The 10,801-nt window shown below is 41.5% G+C and overlaps 1 pseudogene; it reads right to left on the reverse strand.

Moving 5' to 3' along the window:
* Positions 1-8,051: 8,051 nt before the first annotated feature.
* On the reverse strand, positions 8,052-8,171 carry LOC119467303 (annotated as a pseudogene).
* Between the last annotated feature and the right edge of the window lie 2,630 nt (positions 8,172-10,801).

The raw sequence follows: 10,801 nt of genomic DNA on the forward strand, positions 1-10,801 counted from the left end.
GTGTGATCTCGGCTCACTGCAACCTCTGCCTCCTGCGTTCAAGCAATTCTCCTGCCTGTTCTTTGTTTAGTTACATCTTGCGTTATGCCATTAAAACTATGCTATACGTAAACCAAACTCTGTTTCCCTGAGTGTATCTTGGGTTTTCTTCCTCTTTGCCTTTGTACACATTGCTCCAGCTTTGCCCTTCATTTGTCAGGCTGGCAAAAGCCAGCTTTTATATATATTATTTTCTAGGGCACTTTTGTTATAGCAAATACCAACTCCTTTTTTATTGTAAATGGACAATTTATAATTGTATAGGTTTATGGGTTCTGTGAAGAAGGTGTTACGTGGGGAAAAAATTTGTGGGGTACAAAATGCTGTTACAATGTATGAATGCAATGTGAAATAATTAAATCAATCTAGTTAACATATCCGTCACCTCAAATACTTAACATTGTTTGTGGCAAGAACACTTGAAATTTACCTAGCAATTTCGAAATTTACAACACTCTACTATTAACTATATTCACCATGCTGTGCAATAGAATACATATAAAGAGAAAACATATTCTCTCTGTTTGAAATTGTATACCCTTTGGGCCAGGCACAGTGGCTTATGCCTGTAATCCCAGCACTTTGGGAGGCCAAGGCGGGTGGATCACTTGAGATCAGGAATTCGAGACCAGCCTGGCTGACATGGTGGAACCCCGTCTCTATTAAAAATGCAGAAAAAAAAATAGCTGGGTGCGGTGGTGCATGCCTGTAATGCCTGTAGTACCAGCTACTCAGGAGGCTGAGGCAAGAGAGTCACTTGAACCTATGAGGTGGAGGTTGCATTGAGCCAAGAATGCGCCACTGTAGTCCAGCCTGGACAACAGAGCGAGACTCACTCTCAAAAAAGGAAACAAACAAACAAAAAGCCCAAGAAATTGTATACCGTTTAACCATCGCCTCCCATTTCCCCAACCTCCAGCTTTTGTCACCATCATTCTATTCTCTGCTTCTTTAAATTTGTTGTTTTGAATTCTACATGTAAATGAGAACATGTTTATTTGTCATTCTGGGCCTGACTTATTTCACTTAGCATAATGTTCTCCAATTCCGTCAGTGTCGTCACAAATGTCAGAATTTCCTTCTCTTTTTCTGTTCTTTTTTTTTTTTTGAGATGGAGTCTCACTCTGTCACCCAGGCATGATCTCAGCTCACTGAAACTTCTGCCTCCCAGGTTCAAGTGATTATCCTGCCTCATCCTGTTAGTAGCTGGGATTACAGGCATGTATCACCATGCCCGGCCAATTTTTTTTATTTTTTAGTAGAGACAGGGTTTTGCCATGTTGCCCAGGCTGGTTTCAAACTCCTGACCTCAAGTGATCTGCCCACCTTGGCCTCCCAAAGTGTTGGAATTACAAGCACCAGACACTGCACCCACCCAGAATTTCCTTTTTTTTTTTTTTTCTTGGAGACACAGTGGCATGATCTTGGTTTACTGCAACCTCTGCCTCACAGGTTCAAGCCATTCTCTTGTCTCAGCCTCCCGAGTAGCTGTGACTACAGGCGCATGCCACCATGCCCGCTAGTTTTTTTGTATTTTAGTAGAGATGGTTTCACTGTGTTGCCCAGGCTGATCTCGAACTCCTGAGCTCAGGCAATCCACTCACCTCAGCCTCCCAAAGCACTAGGATTACAGGTGTGAGCCAACGTGCCTGGCCCAGAATTTCCTTCTTTTTAAAGGCTGAATAGTATTCCATTATATATATGCACTATATTTTTTTAAAAAATCTATTCATCTGTTGATGGGCAGAGGTTGACTCCATAACTTGGCGACTGTGAATAGTGCTGCAATGAACATAGGAGTGCATATCCCTTTAACAAACTGATTTCAAGTCTTTCACATTAATATTCAGAAGTGAGATTTCAGGATCATATAATTCTATTTTTAGTTTTTTTAAAATTTCCATTATTGTTTTCCATAATTTATATTTTGCACCAATTTATATTTCCACCAACAGTGTACAAGCGTTTCCTTTGCTCTACATCCACACCAACACTTTTCTTTTTTTATTTGAAAATATTCTGTTTTGAAATAAAGTACAGGATGATTAAAAATACAATAATAAATATTTTAAAATACATTCTGACAGGTGAGAAATATCTCATATTTATTAAATATGAGAAATATTTATTATTTATTAAATAAATAAAGCCAAGAAATATCTTGGCTTTAATTTGCATTTCTCTAATGATTAGTGACACAGCATTTTTTATTACCTGTTGGCTGTTTACGTGTCTTCTTTTGAGAAATGTTTCTATCACTGGAATGCAAGGATGGTTCAACATATGCAAATCAATAAATGTGACATGCCACATAAACAGAATGAAAAACAAAAACCATATAATCATATCACTAGATGCCAACAAGCAGCAAATACCAACTTTTAAGATACTTGCAGTTTTCTTTATTTTTTCTTTTTTTATTTGACAGAGTCTTGCTCTGCTTCCCAGGCTGGAGTGCAATGGCTTGATCTCAGCTCACTGCAACCTCTGTCTCTCAGGCTCAAGCCATCCTCCCCACCTCAGCCCTCCAAGTAGCTGGGACTACAGGGGCACACCATCACACCTGGCTAATTTCTTTTTATTTTCAGTAAAGACAAGGGTCTCTTCATGTTCCCCATGCTGGTCTCAAACTCTTGAGCTCCAGGGATGCACCCATTGTGGCTTCTCACAGAGATTACAGTCTTGAGCCACCAGGACTGGCCCCTTTTTTTTTTGTTTTTGTTTTTGTTTTTTTAAATTTTATTTTTAATTTAAAAATTTTCAAAATTTCAATGTTCCAATAAGTTATTGGGAGTACAGGTTTGGTTACATGAGTAAGTTCTTTAGTAGTGATTTGTGGGATTTTGGTGCACTCGTCACCCAAGCAGTATACACTGCACCGTATTTGTAGTCTTTTACCCCTCACCACCCTCCCACCATCCTTCACCCTGCCCACCTGTTTTATGTTTTTTTGATTAAGTTATTTCTAATTTGTACCTGCTTAAGGGAGGTGCACGCATGTGCGCCTGCGTGCGCGCGCACACACACACACATGCACACAAATAGAAATGATTATTAGTTTTTAAATTTTATTTTAAGAAATGGTGCTAGATTCCAACTCCTGGGATCAAGGAGTCCTCCCACCTCAGCCTCCCAAGTAGCTGGAACAACAGGGCCTGGCCCCACTGCACCTGGCTGATTATTCTGTTTTGTGCTCTTCATTGTTTACCAGTCATTCTCTATTGGATTTATTTTTATCTTTCTTTAAAAAATATATTTACATTTTAAAATCCATTTATTATATAGAGACCTTAAAACTAAACACTTACTGTATTCTTTTTTGTCTTAACAACTTTTATTTTAAATTCAGAGGTACATGTGCAGGATGTGCAGGTTTGTTACATAGGTAAATGTGTGCCATGGTTGTTTGCTGTACAGATTATCCCATCGCCTAAGCCCAGCATCCATTAGCTATTCTTCTGGTTGCTCTCCCTCCTCCCACCCCCCAGCCTCAAGTGATCCTTCTGCCTCGACCTCCCAAAGTGCTAGGATTACAGGTTCGAGCCACCCATGCCTGGCTCCCACGGAACTTTAAATGGCAGGAAGCGGCTGGGCGCGGTGGCTCACGCCTGTAATCCCAGCACTTTGGGAGGCCGAGGCGGGTGGATCACGAGGTCAAGAGATCAAGGCCATCCTGGTCAACACGGTGAAACCCTGTCTCTACTAAAAATACAAAACATTAGCTGGGCATGGTGGCGCATGCCTGTAATCCCAGCTACTCAGGAAGCTGAGGCAGGAGAATTGCCTGAACCCAGGAGGCGGAGGTTGCGGTGAGCCGAGATCGCGCCACTGCACTACAGCCTGGGTAACGAGAGCGAAACTCCGTCCCAAAAATAAATAAATAAATAAATAAATAAATAAAAATGGCAGGAAGCATGTATTATTGGACTTTATATCCTCTGTGGCACACCTGGCGTGAATAAATTCTAAGTAGCCATATAATGAAAGAGTCCCTACTTCACTGAGGAGACAGCCTGAGAGAATGTGGAGTATTTAAAGTCTCAGAGCTAGTAAATAGCAGAGTCACACTCAGATCCAGGATTTTTGATTCCAAGTTCAGTATCCTATTCACTGTACCTGAGACACTTTTTTTTTTTTTTTTTTTAGATGGAGCCGCCCAGACTGGAGTGCAATGACTCTACCTCGGCTCACTGCAATCTCCACCTCCCAGGTTCAAGTGATTCTCCTGACTCAGCCTCCTAAGTAGCTGGGATTACAGGCACCCACCTCCATGCCTGGCTAATTTTTGTATTTTTGGTAGAGACGGGGTTTCATCATGTTGGCCAGGCTGGTCTCGAACTGCTGACCTCAGCCTCCTAAACTGCTGGGATTACAGGCGTGAGCTACCGCACCCTGCCTGTACCTGAGATACTAATGATAACTTACAGTTTATTCAGCCAACAAATATTTGTTATTGTCCACTCTTAGGAAATAAACTAGTCCTTTGCTTTGAGACATAGCATTTCCTATAAATTATCGTAAAGTTGTGGGAGAAAAGTGATGTCTTCGATAGTTCACACTGAAGATTGCAAATAACATAATCTTATATTTTGTTGCTTTTGATAAATAGGCTTTCTTCATACTAAACACCAAAGCTCACTTTTGCTTTTACCCCATCTGGTAACTAGATCATTTCTGCATGTACTTTCCTGGCAGCTTTGCATTTCACTTTACTTACTATTTTTCATTTTTCACAAGGATCATTCTAATTTTGAATTTTTTAAAAAATCCAACTCTGCTTTACATTCCCAGTTGAAACACAAAAATGTTGAGAAATATATAGATTTATCTTCTTGTGTCTAATTACCTGGGCCTGCTACTCAGTTCTTTTAGTAGCAGACAGGTCCGTTTGTAATAATATTTATCATGGCTACTACCCAGGATAATAGTTTTAAGAATTACTAAAGCAAAATCAAATAGGTGAAATAACTTTGTAAACTACAATTTTGCATTGTATAGTTTACAAACTTATTTCATTCATATTTTACTTCTCCCCGCACTATAACCTTGAGTGGTGGTCATGGTAAAATCATTTATTTGTTTTACTTTATTTTTTTGAGACAGGGCCTGGCTCTGTCACCCAAGCTGGAGGGAATTGGCAAGATCTCAGCTCACTGCAACATCTACCTCCTAGGCTTAAGCCATGCCAAGTGGTTGGGACCACAGGTCCATGCCACCACTCTCGGCTAATTTTTGTATTTTTTGTAGAGACCAGGCTGGTCTCAAACTCACGAGCTCAAGGGATCCACCTGCCTTGGCAGGTGCACGCCACCATTCCCAGCTAATTTTCCTTTTTTTTCTTGTAGAAACAGGGTCTCACTCCGTCACCCAGGCTGGAGTGCAGTTACACAATCTTAGCTCACTGCAGTCTTGAACTCCTGACCTCAAGTGATCCTCCTGCCTCAGCCTCCCAAAGTGTTGAGATTACCGGCATGAGCCACTGCACGTGGTCAGGAGGTTTTTTGTTTGTTTGTTTGTTTGTTTTTTTGGCAGAGTCTCTCCCTGTCGCTCAGGCTGGAGTGCAGTGGCATGATCTTGGCTCGCCGTAACCTCCACCTCCTGGGTTCAAGTGATTCTCCTGTCTCAGCCTCCCAAGTAGCCGGGACTACATGGCCGAGCCACCATGCCTGGCTAATTTTTTTTGTATTTTTAGTAGAGATGGAGTTTCACTGTGTTGGCCAGGCTGGTCTCAAACTCCTGACCTCAGGTGATCCACCTGCCTCAGCCTCCCAAAGTGCTGGGATTACAGGCGTGAGCCTCCGCGCCTGGCAGGCCAATTCTTTTTATTTTCCACGTCAACAAGTTACTGGACATGGACTGTCTCTAGCAGGGTAGGGGGCGGGGGTAGGGGTATACATGTAGGTGAGGCAACTCCTTTCAGCTGAGGACAGTTCCCAGAGAGGGATGCAGTTGTGAGCCTGCAGGACAGCTGGGGAGTGAGTGTTCTGAAGGAGAGACCTGGTGGGGCAGCACAGAGTAGGTCACAAGACAGGCATTGATGCGGAGCTTGGGTGAGACTACAGGGCTTGCAAGGCAGATTTGGGAATCATCAGCATGTAGGTAATAGTTGGAGTCATGGGCATCAATAAGGTTGTCCAGGGATATAGATAAAGTGAGACAAGAAGGAATCAGAGAATGGACCTCTCAGAACACTAGAGTGTAGGGGTGTGAGTGTACAAAGAGTCCACGAAAGAGACTAAGAAATAGGATACAGAGAAATAAGAGGCTCCAGGACAGGAGAGAAGATAGTCTATAAAACGATGTTTGGGAGGCAAAGAACGGTATTAAAGTCAGGGCTGCAGTTACATGGCTCAACTTCAGCTAGGAGGTTTTTCTATTCCTGATTCCAGAGGCAAGAGCAGGGCATCTGGTGTTTTCATGCTGACGATCCTGGTGTTTGCTGTGCTGTGAGTAAAAAACCATTTGTCTCTCTCTGATCCACCGAGTTTTATTTTTAGTACGTATGAGATTATGGAAGCTAATCAGCTTGTGTGCTGAGCCACCTTCCTCGGAGTCTTGTTATTCTTCACAATCTTTTGTGGGATCTTGGTTCTTCAGTGACCATGTTTAAAGTTCTTTTCTTACAGACAGCATACAGTTGAGTCTTGCTTTTTTTAAATGAAGTCTGACAATCTCCGTTTCTAATGGAGTATAACTTTAGACCATATAGTTAATGTAATTATCAACGTGGCCAGATTTAAGTCTTGTAATTTGTTTTCTATTTGTTCTGTCCTTTGTTCCATTTTCCCTCTTTTTTCTGGTGTCTTTTGGATTAATTGAAAATGTTTACCATTCAATTTTATCTTCTGTATTGACTTATTATTCTTCTCAGTTTAATCATCTTAGTGCTTGCTCTAAAGCTATAATATATATCTTTAACTTATCACTCTTGACCTTCAAATATATACCACTTCACACACAAGGTAAGGACCTTAAAACAACATATTTCAATTCCTTTTTTCCATCATTTGTGTTATTGTACTTTATTTCTATTTATGTTTTAACCCCTAAAAAGAAATTATTTTTGCTTGGACACTCAAATATCTGTTAAATAGACTTGACAGCTAGGAAGAATTATATACACACATACATCTACACACACATATATATTATATACATATGTATACACACGCATATATTATATATACATGTATACACACACACATATTCACTCTTCATTCATTTGTATAAATCTGAATTTTCATTTGATATTATTTTACTTCAGCCTGAAGAACTTTCTGCAACATTTCTTATACTACATGTCCCAGTGATGCATTTTTTCACTTTTTGTCTAAAAATTATTTGTTTTGCCTTTATTCTGAAAAATGTATTAACTAGATATAACACACACACACACACACACACACACACACACACACACACACAATTGTAGGTTAATGGGCTTCTTTCAGCACTTTAAAGGTGCGATATCATTGTGTTCTAGCTTGCATGGTTACTTTCCTTTTTTTTTTTTTAAAGACAGGGTCTTCTTTTGTTGCCCAGGGTGGAGTGCAGAAGCACGATCATGACTCACTGCAGCCTCAACCTTCCAGGCTCAAGCAATTCTCCCATGTCACCCTCCCAAGTAGCTGGGACTACAAGCGTGGGCCACTATGCCTGATTAATTTTTTATTTAAAAAAAAATATATATATATATATATTTTTTTTTTTTGGAGACGGAGTTTCACTCATGTTACCCAGGCTGGAGTGCAATGGCGCGATCTCGGCTCACCGCAACCTCCGCCTCCTGGGTTCAGGCAATTCTCCTGTCTCAACCTCCTCAGTAGCTGGGATTACAGGCACGCGCCACCATGCCCAGCTAATTTTTTGTATTTTTAGTAGAGACGGGGTTTCACCGTGTTGACAAGGATGGTCTCGATCTCTTGACCTCGTGATCCACCCGCCTCGGCCTCCCAAAGTGCTGGGATTACAGGCTTGAGCCACCGCGCCCGGCATATATATATATTTTTTTAAGCCTACAGCACCCGGTATTGCCAGGCAGTCTCCCATCCAAGTACTAACCAGGCCCAACCCTACATAGCTTCCAGAGATTAGATGAGATCGGGCACGTTCAGGGTGGTATGGCCATAGACTCTTTTTTTCTTTTGAAATGGAATCTTGTTCTGTCACCCAGGTTGGAATGCAGTGGTATGATCTTGGCTCACTGCAACCTCCGCTTCCCAGGTTCAAGCGATTCTTCTGCCTTATCCTTCCAAGTAGCTGGGATTACAGGCACCCACCACCACGCCTAGCTAATTTTTGTGTTTTTAGTAGAGATGGAGTTTCACCATGTTGGCCAGGCTGGTCTCGAACTCCTGACCTCAGATGAGCCTCAGCGTCCCAAAGTGCTGGGATTACAGGCATGAGCCACTATACTCGGCCAGTGTTTTTGATTTTTAGTAGAGATTTTTCTGTGTGGCCCAGGTTAGTCTCCAGCTCCTGAGCTCAAGCAGTCCTCTTGCCTTAGCCTTCCAAATGCTGGAATTACATGTGTGAGCCACTGCAGCCAGCCAAGTTTGCATTGCTTCTAATGAGAAATTAGTTGTCATCTTTCTAGTTGCTTGTAAGCTTTTACCTCTATCTCTGATTTTCAGCATCTTGATTATTATGTGCCTTGGGATGGTTTGCTGTCTGTTATCCTGCTTCAGAATTGTTGAAAATCCTGAGTCTATGAGGTTATAGTTTCATCAAATTTTAAAAGTTGATTCCAGCACCTTGGGAGGCTGAAGTAGGCAGATTACTTGAGCCTGGGAGTTTAAGACCAGACTGGGCAACATGGTAAAACCTCAACTCTACAAAAAAATAAAAAATAAAAAATTAGCTGGCCATGGTGGTGTGCACCTGTAGTCTCAGCTACTTGGGAGGAATCACTTGAGCCTGGGAAGGTCGAGGCTGCAACAAGTCATAATTGCACCACAGCCCTCCAGCCTGGGTGACAGAATGAGACTCTGTTTCAATAAAAATAATTATAATAATAAATAAAAATTTTAAAATAGGCCAGGCATGGTGGCTCATGCTTAAAATCCCAGCACTTTGGGATGCCAAGGTGGGTGGATCACAAGGTCAAGAGATCGAGAACATCCTGGCCAACATGGTGAAACCCTACAAAAATTAGCTGGGCATGGTGGCACATGCCTATAGTCCTAGCTACTCAGGAAGCTGAGGCAGGAAAATTGCTTGAACCCGGGAGGTGGAGGTTGCAGTGAGCTGAGATCGTGCGTTTGCACCCCAGCCTGGTGTCAGAGTGAGACTCTTTCTCAAAAAAACAAACAAAAAATTAAAAATTAAAATTGGTCATTACTTCTTGGAATATTTTTTGTGCCCTCTTCCTTTTCTTAGACTTTTATTATATATAAGTTGGATTGTTTGACATTTTCCCACAGGTCATTGAAACTCTTTTCATCTTTTTCTTTTCTTTTTTTTTTTTTGAGACGTATTCTTACTCTCTCACCCAGGCTGGAATGCAATGGTGTGGTCTCAACTCCGCCTCCCGGGTTCAAGCAATTCTCCTGCCTCAGCCTCCTGAGTAGCTGGGAATAGAGGTGCATGCCACTACACCTGGCTAAATTTTGTATTTTTAGTAGAGACAGGGTTTCACTATGTTGGCCAGGCTGGTCTTGAACTCCTGACTTTGTGATCTGCCCACCTTGGCCTCCCAAAGTGCTGGGATTATAGGCATGAGCCACTGCGCCCGGCCTATCTTTTTCACTTATTTTCTTTGCCTTAGGGCTTCAGTGAATTTAAAGACATGATTTGCTATGTCTTCAAGTTCACTGATCTTTTCTTTTTTTTTTTTTTCTGATCTTTTCTTCTGTAGTGTCTAATCTCCTATATCCCCAACAAGTAAAATTTTCATTTCAGATATTCTTTCATCTCTAGAAGTTCAATTCATTTTATTTTAATATTTTCTCTTCCCTATGTTCATGTTTTTCCTTGTATACATGTATATAACCTTATTAGCTGCTTTTAGCATTCTTGTCTGCAATTTCATCATTTTTGTTATCCTGGGGTTTTGTTTGCTTGTTTGTTTTTTAAGACTCACTCTGTCACCCAGGCTGGAGTGTGGTGGTGTAATCTTGGCTCACTGCAATCTCTGCCTCCCGGGTTCAATTGATTCTCCTGCCTCAGCCTCCCTAGTAGCTAGGATTACAGGTGTGTGCCACCATGGCTGGCTAATTTTTGTATTTTTAGTAGAGATAGGATTTTACCATGTGGGCTAGGCTGATCTCAAAACTCCTGACCTCAGATGATCCTCCCACCTCAGCCTCCCAAAGTGCTAGGTGTGAGCACCAAGCCTGGCCTTTTTTTTTTTTTCTATTATCTGATTTTTTTTCTACTGCTATGGTTCACATTTTCCTGCTCATTGACATGTCTAATAATTTTTTATTAGATGCTGGACATTGTCAATATTATGTTGTTGAATGTCTTACTTTTAAGAGTATTAGTTTTGCCAGGCATGGTGGCTCACACCTGTAATCCAAGCACTTTGGAGGCCAAGGCGGGTGGATCACCTGAGGTCGGGGGTTCAAGACCAGCCTGACCAACATGGTGAAACCCCGTCTAAAAAAAAAAAAAAAAAGAGTATTAGTTTTGTTTTGGCAGGCAATTAGATTTGATAGAGCAAGTCTGGAGTGATCTTTTCTCTAGGACTAATTCTAGTATTTCTACTGGATGCCTCAGGTGTGTAACAAGGAATAGTCAGAATGTGAATGTCTCCCAGGCC

Source organism: Cebus imitator, unplaced genomic scaffold, assembly GCF_001604975.1.
Source record: "Cebus imitator isolate Cc_AM_T3 unplaced genomic scaffold, Cebus_imitator-1.0 Scaffold277, whole genome shotgun sequence".
NCBI classification, from domain to species: domain Eukaryota; kingdom Metazoa; phylum Chordata; class Mammalia; order Primates; family Cebidae; genus Cebus; species Cebus imitator.